Raw genomic sequence first — 20,549 nt, 5'->3', positions numbered from 1 at the left:
ATAGATCAATGTGATGTCTTTTAGTGCCCTAGATCTACCTTAGCACAGATCTATAAGCCCCTTGTTACACAGTAATTTGTCACTGCCTTCACCCCAATCCTTCTACTGTGTCATGTGTCCCATTGAAACATGCTGATGCTGAAAAAATGCTCTCTGATGTTGCTAAGTGACCCACTTTTCCTAAGTTTTCTCCCTCATCACGACTCTGGGCTTAATATACACAATGAACAGCAGTTGTAAATAGTCCGGCCGCGCTTCCAGTGCGGAAGTACATCTGTTTCCCGCGACGGGCCGATTTCATGCTCCGGCGTGAGGCTACTTGCTCTCTTTAGCGATGATTTGACTGGCTACATTGTCTGCTGGCGATGTCAGTGCTAAAGCTTAGTTATAAGCTTGCAATGATCCAGATTGGGCGAATTCATTCCAAAATTCGGCCTTTTGGATGTCTCTAGACGTGGTTGTTGGCATAGTTTGTGTCGCCCTTCCTCCTCTGGTATGGTAGTTCCGTCATTTCTGCTACCTTCCTTGAGGATAATCTCTCTCTTCCACCTTTCATGGAGACTCCTTCTCCTATTTAAGCACTCACCATTGCTATGATCAACTAGTTGGTAAATTCTTGGATTGAGCAGTGTTGTTAGTGTTTGTGAGTTTGCTAGTTAGCTGGTGTGGGTGTGACAAGTGTGGGATTATTGATAGCTTATAGAAGGTTGTGAAGTGCCCTTAACTTTGTGCTAAAACTTATGAGTGAGAGAGAACTTTGTATGTTGGGAGGTCCATCTTCGAAGAGTGAATGCTTGAGAAACACGCTGGTTGGACCCTCTGAGAAGGCTTGCGATGTCAAGACTTTGGCTGTAATCTTTCTCTTATTTCATTTATTAATACAATCAATAATGTTTTCCTATGTCTTGTATGTAATTTACTTGATAGCTCATGACTTCTGGACTTTGTGAGTAAATAGATCATTGTTGTTTTCCGGGTACATGCTTTGTTGTATTTCTTTTGCATTGTTTCAAGTTGATCACTCATTGAGGAGAAGGAAGCGAAAGCTGGAGTAGTGCAATGGAACTTCATTGACCACTGATTGAGGTAGGCCTCCAACTATGACTCTTTAAGGAAATCTATTGTTGATCTGTTCTTGCTGTGACTAGACCCACTCTAGGGCTAGAGGGGTTGCCTCTGTCCGTAGAGGGAACACTTTCCTACATCACACCCCTAGGGCTCGGTATTGCAACTCTATCCCAATAGCCTTCAAACCTTCTTGAAGGTCTACGATTGGTATTTGTGGACCCTTAACAGTCTATTCATCCACTTACGCACACCAGGAAACAACCCTAGATCAGTGCTCACGCAGATCTACTTAAGTATTTAATAAACATGGCAAGTTTTATCACAATCTTTGCAAACTTACATAAACATGTTGGTGTACATCAATTAATGGTTATTCAATAGGATTGTGTACATTTAGATCAATATTTCATAACACATTATTCATCAACAACATATATCACAAGCATAAATAAATAGAGATAAACAGATATACACAGGAATTATTCAATAATATTTTTTATTGATCTTCAGTTCAGATTTACATACTCAAAACTTCCCTGTGCACTCAGTTGCAGGGGTCGCGCATCGAGTTGCAGACTCTACCTAGGCCTCTATGCACTCAACTGCAGATCATTTTTCTCCTATCTGACCCACTTCTCCACGCTAAAAATTCTCTTCTATCAACCCATTACATTCTCCATTATGTTCTATCTCTTCCTTAGACTCACTAAGACACACCTATTTATAGCCTTTTACTTACAATCCCATGGTGCGTGGACCATGGGTGGATCTAAAAACCACTAAAATTTTACAAAAACAAGGGGCTAAAACCCCTTTGACTCCTAACCATATATGCCCTCCGCATCCACAAATCACGGAGACTTTACATTACTTACAACAACTACATCAAAAATTGGGTTATTTTAACCCCAAAACTGACCCAGGGGACCCCATCCCAACAGTATGGGAGCCCTAGACTGTTGTATTATATGTTGTTAATATAAGAAACTTGGGTTGAAAAATTAAAAGTTTGTCTATGTTTTGTGCATATGTGATTTACTGCTTTATATTTCCGGTGTGCAAAGTAGTTTATGGTTGAGATTCTTCGTTTGGTAGCGTCAGTGATTTTAAGACTCTAACCTAGACCCAAGGTCATGGAAATTCAACATGTTATTAGAGCCAGGTTTGAGCTACTTTGAGGGAAGGTAAATCAAGTGTGTACAGTGAAGCAACTCAAAGGGAGTTGTGGGTGTATAGATCATGGAACAAAGGGTTTAGCTGAAGACATGGAGATGTGGTCTTGACTGGCATGGCAACGAGATTGGCTGGGCATTCTGGTGGATTGGTGGTGAGTCTGTTGAACATTCGTTTGTTGTAGGATATGTTAGCACTCAGAATGAACCTCAAGGCTGAGAAGAGGCAATTTGATGTAACCACAGACCAAGCTTTTGATATGGCATCTAGCACTGCCAAACTAGAGAGGGCTCTCTCTTTGCCAACAAAATGTGGCTGCAATAACTGAATCTTAGGCTAGCTATGAAGAAGAAGGATTTGGTTGAAAATTGTGGGTTGAAAACAACAAGAGAAGGGACTATTGGGCTATGGATTTGGGGCTAGTTTATGCCGACAAACTTAGGGCAAAGTAAGCGCAATGTACAACCAGATTAAAGATATAATGAGAGAAGAAAAGAGGTAAAAGACCGCTACCCTGCAGGCATCAATTAGGGGATGGATCTACAGTGGCAACTTTAGAATAAAGAGAAGCACAAGGTTACTCAATAGAGCATCTAACAGAGGATGGATTCTAAAAAGATAACCACTACATCAAACAACATAATCATTGTCAAAGGAGAATCATGCATGGATGGATTCCTAACACTTCACTTAGAGAAGGTTGTGACAAAATTAGCAGAAAAAACAAAGCATGGAAATGAATTTACAAGAAAAACATGCTGCACATTAAACACCGTGATGAATCCCAAATTTAAAGAGCAAAAAAAGCTTCATTAAAATCATATTCAAGGAAAACTTTACACAGTCCAATGGAAGCCTTACTCTACCGCAAAAATCCAATCATTACACTTTGACATTCATCAAATATATACAATTACCTCATCCCTATACTAAGGGAGTTGAGCTCAACCATCTCTCTCAAGATAGAATCAATTACATTAAATTTGGACCGAATTTATGAAAATAGGGCTCAAAGATGAACTCGTATCTCTTGAACCATAACACCTGTTACAAAACGGAAAGACATTTTTGTAGAAAAATTCATGTGTGAGAAAAACCTCTCTCAAAGTTTGGAAATTAGTTTCCAGTGGCTCAGAATCTATGCCACAAAATAATCTCTAAACAGGAAATCACTAAATATTTAAATCTGTAAAAATAGGTTGTAAAGATCTAATTAAATATTCCAATTCACGACACCTGTGAACAAACTAAAAGAGGTTTTTGTTATATGGCTCGTGGTTGACAAAAGCCTCCTCAGATTTCTCAAAATTACTTTTCATCTGTTGTAAAATGGTGCCGCACTACAATGACTAAAATAGTAAAACAAATGCAAAACTTGTTTTGTTTTAATATAGGCTTCAAATATCACCACATATCTCCCACATAGTAACACCTGTGCATAAACTGAAGGAGGTTTTTTGTTATTTGGTATGTGATTGAAAAAAAAACCTTTCACTTTTATAAAATGCATGTCCATTACTTCAGAAACTGATTTTGTAGTAAACTTTTCCCTGTGTGCAGTAAATGACCTCAAAACATGCATAACCAAGAATCAATCATTCATTTCGATCATATCTTCTAATCCGGGAGTCGGTTTTCGGAGTGTGATATACTGTTCAAAAGCTTTTTCTGAGCTTCTTATGATGAACATGCTTAGAATATGATTTGAATTGAAACTAATCTGTAAAACATCTCTGAAAACCAGACATAGTAAGAGCCCATTTTGATCCCTGGTGACAAGCTGCGAAGACTGGAACTAACATTGGCCTTATTGGGGATGGAAACTTCTAGGAGGTGTGGCACCATTTTACAACAGATGGAAAGCAATTTTGAGAAACCAAAGGAGGTTTTTTTCAACCACGAGACATATACCAAAAACCTCTTTCATTTTATTCACAGGTGTCGTGAATTGGAATATTTGACTAGATCTTTACAATAACTAAAACAGTAAAACAAATGCAAAATTTGTTTTGTTTTAATGTAGGCTTCAAATATCACCACATATCTCCCACATAGTAACACCTGTGCATAAATTGAAGGAGGTTTTTTGTTATTTGGTATGTGATTGACAAAAAAGTCTTTCACTTTTATAAAATGCATGTCCATTACTTCAGAAACTAATTTTGTAGTAAACTTGTCCCTGTATGTAGCAAATGACCTCAAAACATGCATAACCAAGAATCAATCATTCATTTCGATCATATATTCTGATTCGAGAGACGGTTTTGGGAGTGTGATATACGTTGGAAAAAAATATTTGAGCTTCTTATGATGAACATGCTTAGGATATGATTTGCACTGAAACTCATGTGCAAAGCATCTCTGAAATCCAGACATAGTAAGAGCCCATTTTGATTGCTAGTGACAGGCTGTGAAGATTGGAACTAACATTGCCCTTATTGGGGATGGCAGCTCCTTGGAGGTGTCAAGAACACCGTAGACCAAGTGCCTCATCCATTGGGCAATACGGTCACAAACAATTGCAAACCTGAACAACTTATTCCAACAAAAAAACACACATACTGCAACCTATACATTAGGAAACTTAAACAAATGCTGAAAACTAAAATGCTACTTTGGGCAAATTATTTATGTACAACGCTACCCTACTTTGTTGTAAATTACTAGATCAAGTGATGCTATAATGCCAAATCAACCAATCAAGCAACTGTAGCAATGATGATGCTTGGAAGTGCTTGAAATAGAACATAAATGTAAATGTTGACAACCATACATGCACAAAATGAGTGTGGCTGTGTAAAAGGAAATCTGGCTTGTTATTCAAACTGAATTTTTTTTCCATATATGCCACAACAGGATCAAAGAAACCAGACTCTGTTTTCTGCCCCAACTCCTCAATACATGCTTCCAACTACAAATTATTGATGCAAACATCCAACGTCAGCCTTACCTTTCCTTCCTTATGCTGGAAATGGTCCCAAAGAATGGGACTTGACAGTCCAGATCCTGGGACTGTATTTGGGTCTCCAATTCAGTTAGATCTTCTTCAATTTTGATGGCAAACTCTTGCAAAAAATTGAGCTTAACTTCATGGCTACATCAACAAGACTTCAAATAAGAAGAAAGAGATGAAGCAAAGTTCTCATCTACCTCATCATCTGTGCACATATCTTCCCATTCTCTAAAGCCTTGAATAGAGGCCACCTCTATTTCGAATTCTTCCTCTTTCTCCATCCATGTTTCAAGAAAGATATGCCAAAAATTTGCAAATGACTTAATAGATCTGATAGGAAAACTTTTGATCCATTGTCTACATTTCCCTTGAAACGAATCATAGAACAATCTAATAAAAATATCCTCTTTTTTGACTCTAAGAGATTTTATAAATGTTTTGAAATTTGCTACATGTTACGGAGTCAAAGTCAGATATTCCCCATTGAATTTAGAGCTATTGCTCAAAAAATATAGATCTTTCAGTAATTGATTAGGAAAACCAAGAAGATTAGAAAAATCGATACATAAATACTTTGAACAAATAGAAACAACATCTAAGTCCTTCATTTAGCCAATGGATCCACCATCAATACTTTGAAACTCGGGATTTCAAACAATGGAGTAGTCAGGTAGATGATTTCAGCCTTCATATGTGTCTCACTATTTTCCACCATCAACAATCAGATCTGCAACTTGAACGATCTTTCCTAGAGAAGATCTATCACCTCATCCTTGGGAACGACGCCAATATGTTAGCACTCAAAATGAACCTCAAGGCTAAGAAGAGGCAATTTCGAGGTAACCACAGACTAAGATTTTGTTTTGGCATCTAGCCCTGCCAAACCAGAGAGGGCTCTCTCTTTTCCAACAAAATGTGGATGCGATTACTGAATCTTAAGCTAGCTATGAAGAATAAGGATTTGGTTGAAAATTGTGGGTTGAAAACAACAAGACAAGGGACTATTGGGCTATGGATTTGGGGCTAGTTTCTGCCGGAAAACTTGGGGCAAAGTAAGCGTAATGTACAGCCAGATTAAAGATATAATGAGAGAAGAAAATAGGGAAAATACTGCTGCCTTGCAGGCATCAATCAGGGGATGGATCTACAATGGCAACTTTAGAAGAAAGAGAATCACAGAGTTACTCAACAGAGCATCTAACAAAGGATGGATTCTGAAAAGATAACCACTACATCAAACAACATAATCATTGTGAAAGGAGAATCATGCATGGATGGATTCCTAACACTTCCCTTAGAGAATGATGTAACCAAATTAGAAAAAAAAACAAAGCAAGGAAATGAATTTACAAGAAAAACATGCTGCACATTAAACACCGTGATGAATCCCAAATTTAAAGAGCAGAAAAAGATTCATTAAAATAATATTCAAGGAAAACTTTACACAGTCTAATGGTAGCCTCACTCTACTACAAAAATCCAACCATTGCACTCTGAAATTCATCAAATATATACAACTATCTCATCCTTGTACTAAGGGAGTTGAGCTCAACCATCTCTCTCAAGATAGAATTAGTTACATTATATTTGGACCGAATTTCTGAAAATAGGGCTCAAAGATGAACTTGTACCTCTTGAACCATAACACCTGTTACAAAATGGAAAGAAATTTTTGTAGATAAGTTCATGCTTGAGAAAAACCTCTCTCAAATTTTGGAAATTCGTTTCCAGTTGCTCGGAATCTATGCCACAAAATAATCTCTAAACAGGAAATCACTAAATATTTAAATCTGTAAAAATAGGCTGTAAAGATCTAGTCAAATATTCCAATTCACGACACTTGTGAATAAACTGAAAGACATTTTTGTTATATGGCTCGTGGTTGAAAAAAACATCCTTGTTTTTCTCAAAATTACTTTCCATCTGTTGTAAAATGGTGCCGCACTACAATGACTAAAACAGTAAAACAAATGCAAAATTTGTTTTGTTTTAATGTAGGCTTCAAATATCACCACATATCTCCCACATAGTACCACCTGTGCATAAACTAAAGGAGGTTTTTGTTATTTGGTATGTGATTGACAAAAAAATCTTTCACTTTTATAAAATGCATGTCCATTACTTCAGAAACTGATTTTGTAGTAAACTTGTTCCTGTGTGCAGCAAATGACTTCAAAACATGCATAACCAAGAATCAATCATTCATTTCGATCATATCTTCTGATCCGGGAGCCGGTTTTGGGAGTGTGATATACCATTGGAAATATTTTTTCGAGATTCTTCTGATGAACATGCTTAGGATATGATTTTCACTAAAAATCATGTGCAAAACATCTCTAAAAACCAAACATAGTAAGAGCCCATTTTGATCCCTGCTGACGGGCTGCGAAAACTGGAACTAGTAGGATATATTACTGATCATGGAATTATGTTGATGTGCCATGGATGGTTGGGAAAAATTGAGGGTTTATTTGGCATGGATGAGATCAGGTTGATCGAGATGGCTTCATGTGATACACTAGATATTGGCAGGCTAGAGTCTTCATCAGATCATGGTGTTGCATATCCAATATTCGCGGGATTTGCACGACTAGTATTTGATCCAAGAGGATGAGTACCTGCAGATATGGGCCAATGGAGATGGTATATACTTAGAGGGTGTCTAGCCTCAGAGGGAGCATCCCTATGGAGGATCGAGATCTTCAAGTTCATATATGACTAGGCAGAGACACTAACAAGATTGTCAGATTCATCTATAGGGTATGCTATAGTGATTACCCCATTACTATTGTAGTTATACCCCTTATTAATATTGTTGTGCCCCTATTGCCCCAATATTGTTATTAATGTGCCCCATAGAATCCCTTTATTGTTATTTTTGTGGCTTTATATTATTATTATTAGGTCGGCTGGATTATATTGTGACTCCTTAGACTCCTATATATAGAAAGGAGGTTTTGTCATTTGAATCATCCAAGAATTGTTCATTTATGTAATGTAAAGGAGGTTTCCCCCTCGATGAGGCTGAATTCTAAGGTGTTGATCTATCTTTTCTATCTTTTCTTGAGCTGGTTTCATAACATTTGGTATCAGAGCTTTGGGTTCTGGGGTTTCGCTACTCCAAACAGGTCATCGTGTAATTTTCACTATAACGTTTTTTCTGCGACGTTGCAGAAGTTGCAAAAAAAACCCATTTGAGAAGATATCACGCTGAACCTTGGGTCCAAATTTCAGAGCGTTTCGAACTATATTTGCGGAGATATGATCTGAGGAAGTTGGTCCTTTTGCAGACTCCTGAATTACATTCGAAACAGGTGACTTAGGGAAAATCGTCATAACTTTCTCTCTGGGGATCGGATTGAAATTTCGCAAGAAGGTATAGAAAAAGGATGGAATCTAGTTTCTTGTTTGCATTTTTCAGATCCATAGGTCGAAACAGTGACTCGTGACACGTCGTACAAGTTCGTTCTACTGAACTAATCTATAATCAAGTCACTGTGGGAGACTTCACATAACTCTTCCTTGGAGAATCCAATTTGGGTCAGACTTGTGGCATTGGAAAGAGAACACAGAGGGCTACTGCAGGTCACAAATTCAGAACTAGATGATCGAAAAGTACAGAGATACATTAGAGGCAATATCGAGTTCCTACAAAGTGAACAAAGGTGTGTAGATTTTCTTAAATTTTTGCTTAAGATCGGTTTGAAAATTATTTTGAAGGAAATATTATCGGTAACTGATGCCTCGAGGAAAGAAAATGCAAACACCTAGTAAGGAACCTGAAATCTCTAGCATGACTCATGAAGAAGAGGAAGAAATGCTACATGATATATCAAAATTACAAGAACAAGTGCAACAAATGTCACGCTCACAAAAGTTAACAAAAGCTAAGATAAATGGCATGGAATCTAAGATAAAGGGCGTGGAAGCTAAGATGGATGATTGTAAGACAGATTTGAAGACAGACATGGAAGAATTGAAGATAGATTTGAACACAAACTTGAAGACAGGCATGACAGATATGAAGACAGATTTGACAAATTTTCTACAAGAAATACTTACTAATGGTGAAAAGGTAGTAAAGGAAACTCATGATGTGAACAAAAGAAATGTTAATAATGATATCATAGACTCTAATGTTTGATCGAAGACCCACCATATTCCAAAAATTGATATGAGGAAGTTTGATGATCTCGCAACATGGATATTATAGATGGAGCAGTTCTTCGATCTCAATAATGTGCAAAACACACAAAAGGTACGTATGGCAACTTTATATTTGGAACCAAATCAGTTTGTATGGTATCAATGGCTTTGCTCTCGTAAAAAATTTATCACTTGGGTAATTTTTACGGAAGAATTGATAGCACATTATGAGGATACAAAAAGCAACACTTTTCTTAGCCAATTGATAAGTCTCAAACAAAAGGGTTCAATAATAGAGCACATTGAGGAGTTCCAAAAATTGAACATAAGGGTAAAAGATATTCCAGAGGAGCATAGGATTGATGTGTTCATAGGGTCTTTAAAGGATAATATCCAACATGATGTTTGCCTTTGGGAACCTGATTCATTAGAGAAGTCATTCAGGTTAGCAAGAAAAATGGAAAGAAAAATTATGGCAACCAGGAAGCATACGACTCACAACTATAAAGACGGAAGTGTTGTTGCCCCTAGTATTCCACAACCTATAAGGTTGACACCACAACAATTGGAAGAAAAAAGAGCAAAAGGGCTTTGTTACAGTTGTGATAGCAAATACACTAAAGGTCATAAGTGTACTGAGAAGAAATTATTCTACATAGATTGTGAAGAGGAAGACGAAAAGGAGCAAGAAAGGTCAAAAGAAGAGGATATACTCCAAGAACAAAGCCTAGATGAAGAACAAATAAATCCCAACATATCTTGTAATGCATTGGCGGGAATTACCACTCCTCAAACCATCAAGATAGAAGGACAAATCAAGAAGAAAAAGGTAATAGTGTTGATTGATTCAGGAAGCACCCACAATTTTATTCATTGTAGGGTAGCAAAAGAATTGAATTGCTTCCTATATCCAGCACCAGAGTGTCAAGTGATGATTGCAAATGGAGGAACAATAAATTGCTCTGGGAAGTGACATAATATCAAGCTATCCATGGGAGAATATGTATTGACTAGCCCAATGCTTTCCATTCCAATGGGAGGTGCTGATGTTGTACTAGGAGTCCAATGGCTACAATCCTTGGGTACAATAGCTTTTAATTTTCAAGAAATTTTCATCAAATTTTCTACGGAAGGAAAGGAAGTTGAATTAAGGGGTATTGCAGGGAAACCAGGAAAGATAATCAGCTCTAATGGTATGACAACGCTTCTAAAAAAGGAGCAAAGAGGTGTAATTGCACAATTATGTTCGCTAGATGTTTCCACATCGGAATCATCTATTTCTCCAGATCTCCAAAAAGTCCTGGACAATCATTCCAAGGTATTTGAGACTCCCAAAGGTCTCCCACCTACGTGTGATCATGATCATGCTATTCATCTGATTCTAGGAAGTGTTCCTCCAAACATCAGGCCGTACAAATATCCCTATGTCCAAAAGAGTGAAATAGAACGTATGGTTGCAGAAATGCTAGAGGCTGCTATAATTCAACCGAGTCAAAGTTCTTTCTCTGCTCCAGTAGTATTGGTGCACAAGAAGGATGGACCATGGCGCATGTGTCCGGATTATAGGGAGCTCAACAAGCTCACTATTAAAGATAAGTTCCCCATTCCTGTCATTGATGAATTATTGGATGAATTGCATGGATCAACTTACTTCACCAAGTTGGATCTTTGTTCAGGATATCATCAAATCAGAATGGAGATTGAAGATATTCCGAAAACAACATTTAGAACTCATGAGGGTCATTATGAATTTTTGGTCATACCTTTTGGCCTTACCAATGCACCTTCAACATTTCAAGGTTTGATGAATTCAATTTTCAAACCATTCCTTAGAAAATTTGTGTTAGTATTTTTTGATGATATACTAATCTACAGCAAGTCTTGGAAGGATCATGTTGAACATGTTGATAGGGTGCTACAACTATTGGAGGAGAAACAATTATATGCAAAAAGATCCAAATGTTTCTTTGGAGTCCAGGAGGTGGAATATTTGGGTCATATTGTATCTTATGAAGGAGTTAAGGTAGACCCTAGCAAAAGTAAAGCCATTAAGGAATGGAAAATCCCCACATCCATAAAGAATTTGCGAGGATTTCTTGGGTTGACAGGGTATTATCGCAAGTTTGTTAAGAATTATGTGAGAATAGCAGCACCTCTAACAACATTATTGAAGAAAGATGCATTTTCATGGTCTCCGGAAGCAACAAAGGCCTTTGAACATCTTAAAGAGGTAATGTGCCAAGCACCGGTCTTAGCTACACCGGACTTCACAAAAACCTTTATTGTGGAATGTGATGCTTCAGGAAATGGAATTGGTGCTGTTCTAATGCAAGATGAAAGACCCATTGCTTTTGAAAGTCATCCAATCAAGGGAAAGTTTTTAAGAAAAGCTATTTATGAGAAGGAAATGTTGGAAATACTCCATGCACTCAAGAAATGGTGACCCTACCTAATGGGAAGACACTTCAAGGTAAAAACGGATCATGATAGCCTTAAATACTTTTTAGAACAAAGATTATCCTCTGAAGAGCAACAAAAGTGGGTCACAAAGATGTTGGGTTATGACTTTGAAATCATCTACAAAAAAGGGAAGCAAAATGTGGTGGCATATGCACTCTCAAGAAAGGATGAGGATGTGGAAGCATTGTTGTGCGCCATTTCTATTATCCAACCAGATTGGATAAACAAAGCAAGGGAGGAATGGAAGAATGACGAAGAAGTGTGGGCACTTATTCGAAAGCTACAACAAGGTTCCAGTACGTCTGATACATTTACCTAGAAAAATGATTCGTTATGGTAAAAAGATCGCTTATACCTCTATAAGAATTCCCAGCTAAAACAAAAGATTCTTATGGAATTGCACACTTCTCCCTTAGGAGGGCACTCAGGATTTTTAAAAACTTACCACAGGGTTAAGAAGGAATTTTTTTGGGATGGCCTTAAATCAGATATTCAAAAGTTTGTGGCGGAACGTTTGGTTTGGCAACAGAATAAAGTTGAAACAATTAAGACACCGGGTCTATTACAACCTTTATCCATTCCAAGCCAACGTTGGGAGGAGGTTTCAATGGATTTTATCACAGGTTCACCCAAGTCTGAGGGAAAGAGTTTCATCATGGTGGTAGTTGACAGACTTACCAAGTATGCACACTTTTGTGCATTATCACATCCATTTAAAGCCAATACAGTTTCTACTGCATTTATGGAAACAATTCAAAAGCTACATGGAAACCCAAAGATTATTGTAAGTGACAGAGATCCCATTTTCACTGGAAATTTTTGGACAGAATTATTTTCTTGTCTTGGTACTCAGTTAGCTCATAGCTCATCTTATCATCCTCAATCTGATGGGCAAACTGAGATAGTAAACAAATGTTTGGAAGGATATATTTGTTGCTTTGTATCTGATAAACAAACATAATGGGTCAAATGGTTGCCTCTGGCTAAATGGTGGTATAACACTTCCTTCCATACAGCAACAAAAATGACCCCATTTATGGAACTTTATGGGTATCAACCACCATCCATCACATCATATTTAAGAGAAAATTCTAAGGTTCAGGCAGTGGAACGTCACATCGAACATCAACAAAAAGTCCTCCAACTCTTAAAAGATAACCTCGTGTTGGCACAGAATAGAATGAAACAACAGGCAGATCAACATCGCAGTGAAAGAAGTTTTGATGTAGGTGATTGGGTATTCCTACGACTACAACTATATAAGCAAATGTCCCTCAAGCAAGCTAAGAAGGATAATAAATTATCACCAAAGTATTATGGTCCGTACAAGGTGTTGCAAAAGATTGGTACTATGGCATACAAATTGGAGCTTCCTGCAGCTTCTCGATTGCACCCAGTTTTCCATGTTTCATGTTTAAAGAAGGTTATAGGCGACAAGCTCCCAGTTCAAACAATATTACCAGAACTTTACGAGGAAGGAAAAACTATATTGGAACCGGAAGCAATCATAGAAACAAGAACTCGACAGCTACGAAATCAATCAATTTCAGAGTATCTTATCAAGTGGAAGAACTTATCACCTGAAGATTCCACATGGGAGGATGAGAATTTTATGCAGAAGTATCCAAAACTACTCAAGCTTTGAGGACAACAAAATTTTGAAGGCGAGGGGCATGTTGGGTCCCTATAATACTAGTGATTACCCCATTACTATTGTAGTTATACCCCTTATTAATATTGTTGTGCCCCTATTGCCCCAATATTGTTATTACTGTGCCCCATAGAATCCCTCAATTGTTATTTTTGTGGCTTTATATTATTATTAGTAGCTCGGCTGGATTATATTGTAACTCCTTAGACTCCTATATATAGAAAGGAGGTTTTGTCATTTGAATCATCCAAGAATTGTTCATTTATGTAATGTAAAGGAGGTTGCCCCCTCGAAGAGGCTGAATTCTAAGGCGTTGATCTATCTTTTCTATCTTTTCTTGAGTTGGTTTCATAACAGACTAAAACAGTAAAACAAATGCAAAATTTGTTTTGTTTTAATGTAGGCTTCAAATATCACCACATATCTCCCACATAGTACTACCTGTGCATAAACTAAAGGAGGTTTTTGTTATTTGGTATGTGATTGACAAAAAAATCTTTCACTTTTATAAAATGCATGTCCATTACTTCAGAAACTGATTTTGTAGTAAACTTGTCCCTGTGTATAGCAAATGACTTCAAAACATGCATAACCAAGAATCAATCATTCATTTCGATCATATCTTCTGATCCGGGAGTCGGTTTTGGGAGTGTGATATACCATTGGAAATATTTTTCCGAGATTCTTCTGATGAACATGCTTAGGATATGATTTGCACTAAAACTCATGCGCAAAACATCTCTGAAAACCAGACATAGTAAGAGCCCATTTTGATCCCTGCTAACAGGCTGCGAAAACTGGAACTAGCAGGATATATTACTGATCATGGAATTATGTTGATGTGCCATGGATGGTTGGGAAAAATTGAGGGTTTATTTGGCATGGATGAGATCAAGTTGATCGAGATGGCTTCATGTGATACACTAGATATTGGCAGGCTAGAGTCTTCATCAGATCGTGGTGTTGCATATCCAATATTCGCGGGATTTTCACGGCTAGTATTTGATCCAAGAGGATGAGTACCTGCAGATATGGGCCAATGGAGATGTTATATACTTAGAGGGTGTCTATCCTCAGAGGGAGAATCCCTATGGAGGATCGAGATCTTCAGGTTCATATATGACTAGGCAGAGACACTACCAAGATTGTTAGATTCGTCTATAGGGTATGCTATAGTGACGGATGCCAGGTGGGCTAGTGTCATCACTAGATTACTTCATAGTCTTGGAAGTACCTCCCTCGCTAATAGGGAGTGTTAATTTTTGTGTAGCTTGGGAGGTACTCCAAGCCCTAGCATTCGAGGGTTGGAGGTCAAAGTGCCACAAATGGTATTGAGGACCAAGATTGGGGGTTTCGGTACCAATCTTGTTTTGTGACAAAACCGTGATGCTTTTATGGCATGCGATAGATGAGGATGATAGTGTTTGGAAATATGATTCAAGTGCATTGAAAATCATTCGAATCCGAGTTGTTGTTTGGGAGAAACTGAATTTTGAAGTTGACATGGTAATTATGGATTTTTCAAGTAGGTCTACTTGAAGTAAATCACAATTAGACGTGTCGGTTCAAGTTGTTTTCATGGAGGACTTGAAAGGATATATATATATATATATATATAGCAGACGTAAGGTCTCATTTTGATGATCCAAAGAGAGCACTGCTTTCCTCACAAGAACTTAGTAGAGAGATACTTCTATGCCCTAGCCGCACTAAGAAGACGACTTGAGACAGCATGGTAACGTCACTTTAGGACATCATGGAGAGCCCAGATTGGAGGTCGAGCTATTGTGGGGAGTACATATTGGTTTGAGGTTTGTTTGAGGGTGAAAATAGGTTTGAGAACAGGGTTGTCTCAAGGATCGAAGTGTTGGACGTTAGGTCGAATTGAGGAGGATCCTTGCAGACCTGTTTTGAAGGTATTTCAACAACATCGATGTGTTGGAGTGAAGGCGTAGTGCCTTGCTGGAGGGCCACAGGAGGAAGGGTTTGTTTGAGGGTGTGTTGTGTTGGGACAACCCTCAAAAGAGGCTACCACAGGCAGTTTGAAGGGCTGTAAGACAACCACTATCATAATAGGGAGGACAGTCTTTGTTATGGGCTAGAAATTGCCCATAGATTGTAGTGTGGTGGGAGATCCTTTCACTAAAGGATAGTTGCAGTCCTTAAGGGAAATTCTGGACAGGAATAAGGGTTGGAAGAGGGACTATCATGATGCCTGATTTTTCAGTGGTGGAGAAAAATTCAAACAATGGTCAAAGGTATGTACTTTTAGTGAATGTTTTTAAGTATTGGATCTTAGTTTAGATTAGATTTGGATCACGGTAAAAAAGCTGTGGGAGTCAAGGAGAGGGGAAAGATTTGTTGATCAGATTCCCTAGTGATAGATCCCACAGAGATAGTGTAGTGTGGTGAACAACAACGTTCCTAGAGGTGTCTTATGTCAAGGGTTGACTCTTACAAGGATTTGTTTGATGTGCCAATTGTAGCAGCCCTTAGGAGTGTTTGGTGGATCCCACATGGACTGTTGGGAGTCCTACCAAGTAGCCAAGGTGACAACAATCACATTAGATCAAGAAGCAAGAGGACAACAACAAGGCATGTTGTAGATTGACTCATGTATGATGGATTGATGATGTCCTAGGTTAGGACACATGGTATATTGATGGAGTCTGTGGGCAACCATGTGTAAGGGTCTCTTAGTTGTGAGGATGCCCTAACTAGGAGCAAATGGTATAACATGAACTTGGTCTCTTGAGGACTATTAGAGGGCAGCGTGAAAGAATACCAAGTGTGGACGAGATTTGACACTTATGGTATGTTAAAGGACATCGTGTTAGTGTCCATGTTGAAGCCGAAGTGCAACACCTTGATGGACAAAGGAGACTGCTAGCCTGGCAGTTGTTGATAAGTTCAAGGGTCTAATCAACCAGGAGTAGGATTGTGTAGCTCGAGGCATGCGTGTGGAGAAGGACTTCTGCAGCAGATGAAGGGCAGTCTTCCTAGCCCATGTTCACTGTAGGAGATGGACATCTTGCAGTGATAGGTGGCAACCCTCCGTTCCCTATGTTGTTCTTCATTAGAGAAATGCAGGAAGACCATAGTGGGTTGAAGTCCCAGAGTAATTGAGGAGAAACAGTGGGCAGATAGAGAGTTGTTCACAAGTGGAGTTCTGAACAACTCGACATGAGTCTCGATAAGTTTTTCCCTTGATGGATGAAGGGACAAATAGAGAGCATATTAGATAGCCAAGATTCAATGGCTAGATGGACTTGGAGCATTGATAGAGGTAGAAGCTACAGATCAGGAGCCGAAGGACCAGGCAAGTACAGGGTACTACTGAGAGGAGCTGTTAGATGCTACAACCAGAGGGTCAGAGTATCTTGTCTTGTACTAGTGGATGTATGAGGCTCATTATCCCTGGTACGGAGCCCTAGACTGTTGTATTATATGTTGTTAATATAAAAAGGTTGGGTTGAAAAATTAAAAAAAATATATATGTTCTGTGCATATGCGATTTATTGCTTTATATTTTCATTGTGCAAAGTAGTTTATAGTTGAGCTTCTTGGTTTCGTATTGTCAGTGATTTTAAGACTCTAACCTAGACCCAAGGTCGTGGAAATTCAACACCATGCAACAAATCTTGGTAGTTGTGCCAACTCTTGGGAAGGATTAGAATGGATAGGCTCATGAGATAATCCTCTACAACAGTAAATGAAACTCCTCCAATTTCATCATGACATTGTGTGAACCTGCTCAGGTACTGCTGAATAGATTCATTCTTTTGCATCTTGATATTTCAAAGCTTATCTTTGAGTTTCAACTTCCTGTGGTTGCTATTGTTCTGGAAAAAATATGTCAGCGCTTTCCACATTGCATATGAGGTTCTTTTCCCATGGATATTGGAGAAAATATGATCCTTCACACCTTTCAATATGATTCTACTCGTCTTGGCTACACACTTTCTCCATTCTACTAGATTCTTAATTTCAGATGATCCTGGTTTTGGAATGTCATGCTTGACAAATTCCTTTAACCCATTGTCCTCTAGTACTTCCTTCATGTGGTCCTTCCAAGAAAAAACGTTTGAGTTTCCCTCAAGGGCATACTCAAGTATTAGACCACAAAAAGCCATCTTGCTAGCTCTAAAGAATTGATCCTACAAATTCAATCCTCCTACAATAACAACTTTGAATTTTGTGCTCTATTGTGAATCCTTCTTTGATAACATGTAGAAATTATATGTAGATTAAAAACTGCTAAGGTAATTTACTAAAACATAAGACTCAAATCTACTCTACTCATATGCAGAAAGCAATTGACGATCGAGAAAGAAAATCATAAATGTGCAAAAAGAAAAAACAACATACACAACGATTTATCTAGGGGAAAGAAAGTTCTCAAAACCCCTTCCCATCTATATTGCATTAGTTAAATAATAGAGATGGATACATATGCTTGCTCAAGCCTGAGCAACCTATGCAAGTGTATAAGCTATCTCTCCATCTGACTAACTAACTCTGGCCAACACTTATCCAATTTTCTAGCCTTACAAGACCCTAATTCCTTGCATTGTTCCTTGAGGAATTAAGCCCCTATTTAATAGGAATTTCCCTCAATTTTATTGCATAGTTCCTTTAGGCTCTTCCTCTGACTACATGCACCACATGTACACCTCGGAACAGTCTATAACTGATAGTAGACTACCTTGGAAACTCCATTTCAACTAGGTAACTTGAATTATAGGCATGCATGAGCTAATTTAGGTTGATTGATCAGTTATTTGGTTGATCACTGAGTGAGTTGAAGTTGCACTTCCACAACTTGACCTTCCACTAGTTCCTCCAATAGTTAGAATTAGTTTAACTGACAATAACTCAATTGAACTTATTTAAATTGCTACAACTGAAATTAAGTCAATTGGGACTCCTACAATTTAGGAATCACTACACACAACTGAATTTCATGCCCCTAACTCAAATTAGCTAAGCTAACTGGGTGATAACAACCATGTCACCTCAGTTAACTCATCCAAGTAGTCTGTTGATGTGGAATTCCTAATTTTCTCTATTTAATTAAGGAAAAATCAAACTAAGAATTTCTTGCTACATTTTTCAACATAAGGGTTTCCACATTAAATCACTGTGTATATGTGTGAATTCTTTCTATGTGTATTATTTTCAAATGAGTGAATGTTTGTATAAATTTGTGTAAATTTTAATAATTATGGATTCACCCCCTTCTCAGTAATTCATGATTCCCAATAATTTGTATAAGTGCAAGTTCATTTAGAAATAGTTTAATCATTGGAAGGTAGATCTGCAGGGAATCATGGAAAATGAAGAAAGTCAAGATATGTACATGAGCAGAGTACCAATATATGATGGAGTTAATTATGTATTCTAGAGAGTTATAATGGAAGCATACATCATGTCTCTTGGGGTGGATGTATGGGCTGTAGTAGAATATAGATACAGAATACCAATAACTCCACCTACAGACCCTGATGAATGGAGAGTATATAACAATAATGCAAATGCCAAGAACACAATTGTAGCTAGTCTTAACCAATCTGAACTGGTAAAGGTGATGCATTGCAAATCGGAAAAAGAAGCTTGGGAAAATCTCAAGAACTGCTACGAAGGAGATGAAAAGGTAAAAAAGGCTTATAGAATGAAATTTTAAAGTCTTAGAATGAATGAAGACAAATGAATTATTGAATACTTCCTTAGAGTTGATGAAGTATCCAATATGAATACATTAAGACATTAAAGAAGGGATAGTCATTCATGAAGTCTTAATATCACTCCCAATGAGATTTATTTTCAAGATCTGATCCATAAAAGAGATGAAAAAAATGAAGACTCTAACAATGGAGCAGTTGAATGGAGTCGTCACCTCCTATGAAATGAGGGTTGGAGGAGAGAAGTCAGAGCCAAAGGAGGCAACATTGAAAGCTAAAATTTACCAAAGGTTCCAAATATTTGGATAATATTCTTAGATCTCAAAGACTAGTGGAAAGAAAAGCTAGTCTTGGGTACAAGGATTGTCTATAGACTACAGAAGAAGAATCAAGCTCCAGGTCTTTAGGAAAGGATGGGCATAAATGCTATGCAGAGACACTTAAAGGGAGAAATGGTAATGATGAAAGAGTGACAAATTCTAAGAAAAAATAGAGAGGTAACAATTTTGTCAATATAAAAACATCTCAATGTAGATTTATTCACTAACGAGCCGATAGGCGAAAGCTTAACATATCTACTTGAAATCTATAGATGCACCATCATATGTTACAAAAGTTATTTTATGGTAACTACTATATGTTTCATAACTCTGGTCATAAACTTGTTGATTCAGAATGTTTAAAGTTGAAAATGGTCAAAATTACAATTCTAATTACTTTTAGCTTGGTAAATCTAAAAGTTCCTATTTTGAACAAAGAAATTATTTCTCCCCGTAATGAGTGAGATTCAATGATATATTTGTAAAAACTATGGTCACAAGGATAATTAGTGTAGAATAAAATTGTTCAAGCCTACTGAACAACTTAAGTCAAAGCAGTGAGATCCTTAGATGAATGAAAAGAAATGAAAACAAATGACAAAAGAAACATGGGAATGTTGTGTTGTGTTGTAGTCTCATGAAGAGGAAAAGAAGTGGTGTATTGATAGTTGTTGCTCCAAGAACATGACCAAAGATAATATTAAGTTCCTATTTCTAAAAGAAAATGAAAAGGCAATGTTAAGTTTGGGAACAATGCTCTAGCAGAAATTAAAGGAAAAGGAACATATAGCTTAGATAAGAAGACTAAGGCTCAGAATGTCCTTTATGGCGATGGGATAAGAAAAAAAACCTTGTAATCATTATACATATGTGTGATAATGGATACAATGTCATTGTCTACTCAAAGAATTATGAAATCAGAAGACAAAAGAATGGAAATCTAGTTGGGAAAGTAATCAAAACTTCTAGCAATATCTATGTCTTCAAAAATTCAAGGGTGAAGTGTTATTTGAGAAAAAATGATGAGAAATTTCTTTCAAATTGGAGGATGGGGCATGTGAACTTTGACAGTATGGTGAAGGTCTACAAAATAGAGG

Source organism: Pinus tabuliformis, chromosome 5_2 (genome assembly GCF_031772625.1).
Source record: "Pinus tabuliformis cultivar Carrire ecotype Pingquan chromosome 5_2, CPIR1, whole genome shotgun sequence".
Lineage (NCBI taxonomy): Eukaryota > Viridiplantae > Streptophyta > Pinopsida > Pinales > Pinaceae > Pinus > Pinus tabuliformis.
The sequence above is the reverse complement of the archived record's forward strand: the minus strand, read 5'-3'. Positions refer to the sequence as shown.